The sequence below is a fragment of the Lipotes vexillifer genome, unplaced genomic scaffold, assembly GCF_000442215.2.
Source record: "Lipotes vexillifer unplaced genomic scaffold, Lipotes_vexillifer_v1.1 scaffold1439, whole genome shotgun sequence".
In the NCBI taxonomy this organism is placed as follows: domain Eukaryota; kingdom Metazoa; phylum Chordata; class Mammalia; order Artiodactyla; family Lipotidae; genus Lipotes; species Lipotes vexillifer.
Genome location: NW_006785059.1, coordinates 801,418 through 804,431, shown reverse-complemented (window position 1 = coordinate 804,431; position 3,014 = coordinate 801,418).

Sequence of the window (3,014 nt, the reverse complement as noted above, 5' to 3'; positions counted from 1 at the left end):
CCGGGGGGGGGGGGGGTTCTGAAAAGCAGCAGAATAAGAGCATGATAGAAACACAAGGATTACTAGGCTAACCCACCACAGAAACGTGAAGCCACTGATCTGTTCTCTTGAACAGGTATCTGAGCTCTTCTACTGGCTCTCAGGACTAGGTCCCCTCTGGTTCCGGTTGGGACTTATTCTAGACAGATGTACCCAACTAGTAACTTCCCGTAGCTTGACAGCAGTTGGGGTACTTAATAACACTTGATATGGTCCCTTCCATTTTGGTTGTAGCTGGTCTCTTCCTTCAAGTTTTTAGTAGGACAAAGTGCCCTGACTTAACTAGACCGCCACCTTTTCTTTTGTGGGGATGAGCATCACTTTGTTTCCGTATTCTTGGAGGGTCCTTTGAATTTGGCTCAAGCTATCAACTGAGGAAACCAATTAGGGGGTTTCCTCATTGATAAGATATCTGAAGTCAAAAAGGGCCTCCCATAGATCATTTCAAATGGGCTAAGTTTTAAAATTCCCTTTAGGATCATCTTGGTCTATAGAAGGGCTACAGGCAGGAGGGAAACCCAGGTTTCTGAAGTCTCTTGGCACAGCTTAGCAAGCGTTCTTTTTAGGACATGATTTGCTTTTTCTACCTTGCCTGAGGATTGGGGCCTCCAGGAAGAGTGATAATACCCAGAGCTGGGGAAGCCTGCTGGGTCACCTTGGTGGTGAAGGAAGGCCCATCATCACTCTGTAGGCTTTTTGGCAACCCAAATCTCGGAATTATCTCTTTAAGCAGAAATTTGGTGACACCTTATTGTAGTTTTGATTTGCATTTCTCTAATAACTAGCAATGTTGAGCATCTTTTCATATGTCTGTTGGCCATCTGTATGTCTTTGGAGAAATGTCCATTTAGATCTTCTGCCCATTTTTGGATTGGGTTGTTTGTATTTTTGATTTTGAGCTGTATGCGCTGTTTGCATATTTTGGAGATTAATCCCTTATTGGTTGCATTGTTTGCAAATATTTTCTCCCATCTGTAGGTTGCCTGTTTGTTTTGTTTACGGTTTCCTTTGCTGTGAAGAAGCTTTTAAGTTTAATTAGGTCCCATTTGTTTATTTTTGTTTTTTTTTTCCATTTCTCTAGGAGATGAATCCAAAAAGATGTTGCTGCGATTTATGTCAAAGAGTGTTCTGCCTATGTTTTCCTCTAGGAGTTTTATAGTATCTTGTCTTACATTTAGGTCTTTAACCCATTTTTAGTTTATTTTTGTGTGTGGTGTTAGAGAATGTTCTAATTTAATTTTTTTACATGTAGCTTTTACATTGTCTAGTTTTCCCAGCACCACTTATTGAAGAGACTGTCGTTTCTTCATTGTATATTCTTGCCTCTTTTATCATAGATTAATTGACCATAGGTGCTTGGATTTATTTTGGGGCTTTCTGTCCTATTCCATTGATCTATATGTCTGTTTTTCTGCCAGTACCATACTCTCTTGATTACTGTAGCTTTGTAGTATAGTCTGAAGACCAGGAGCCTGATTCCTCCAGCTCTGTTTTTCTTTCTCAGGATTGCTTTGGCTATTTGAGGTCTTTTGTGTTTCCGTACAAATCTAAAAATTTTTTGTTCTAGTTCTGTGAAAAATGCCATTGGTAATTTGATAGGGATTGCATTGAATCTGTAGATTACCTTGGGTAGTACAGTCATTTTGAAAGTATTGATTCTTCCAATCCAAGAACACAGTGTATCTTTCCATCTGTTTGTGTCATCTTTGATTTCTTTCATCAGTGTCTTATAGTTTTTAAAGTACAGGTTTTTGTCTCCTTAGGTAGGTTTTTTCCTGGGTATTTTATGCTTTTTATGAGATGGTAAATGGGATTGTTTCTTGAATTTCTCTTTCCGATCTTTTGTTGTTAGTGTATAGAAATGCAACAGATTTCTGTGTATTAATTTTGTATCCTGTGACTTTACTGAATTCATTTATGAGCTCTAGTAGTTTTCTGGTAGTGTCTTTAGGATTCTCTATGTATAGTATCATGTCATCTGCCAACAATGACAGTTTAACTTCTTCTTTTCCAATTTGGATTCCTTTTATTTTATTTCTTTTTCTTCTTTGATTGCCACGGCTAGGACTTCCAAAACTATGTTGAATAAAAGTGGCAAGAGTAGACATCTTTGTCTTGTTCCTGATCTTAGAGGAAATGCTTTCAGCTTTTCACCATTGAGTATGATGTTAGCTGTGTGTTTGTCATAATGGCTTTTATTATGTTGAGGTATGTTCCCTCTATGCCCGTTTTCTGGAGTTTTTTTTTTTTTTATCATAAGTGGATGTTGAATTTTATCAAAAACTTTTTCTGCATCTATTGAGATGATCATATGGTTTTTATTCTTCAGTTTGTTAATGTGGTGTATCACACTGATTGATTTGCAGGTACTGAAAAATCCTTGCATCCCTGGGATAAATCCCACTTGATCATGGTGTATGATCCTTTTAATGTGTTGTTGGATTCAGTTTGCTAGTACTTTGTTGAGGATTTCTTCATCTATGTCCATCAGTGATATTGGCCTGTAATTTTCTTTTGTTGTGGTATCTTTGTCTGGTTTTGGTATCAGGGTGATGGTGGCCTTGTAGAATGAGTTTGGAAGTGTTCCTTCCTCTGCAATTTTAATACCTATTTCAGAATAGGTATTAACTCTTCTCTAAATGTTTGATAGAATTCACCTGTGAAGCCATCTGGTCCTGTACTTTTGTTTGTTGGGAGTTTTTAAATCACAGATTCAAATTTCAGTACTTGTAATTGGTCTGTTCACATTTTCTATTTCTTCCTGGTTCAGTCTTGGGAGATTGTACCTTTCTAAGAATTTGCCCATTCCTTCTAGGTTGTCCATTTTATTGGCATGTAGTTGCTTGTAGTAATCTCTCATGATCCTTTGTATTTCTGTGGTGTTGGTTGTACATTTTTCTAATTTCTAATATCTAATTTTATTGATTTGGGCCTTCTCCCCCTTTTTTAAAATAAATTTATTTTATTTATTTTTG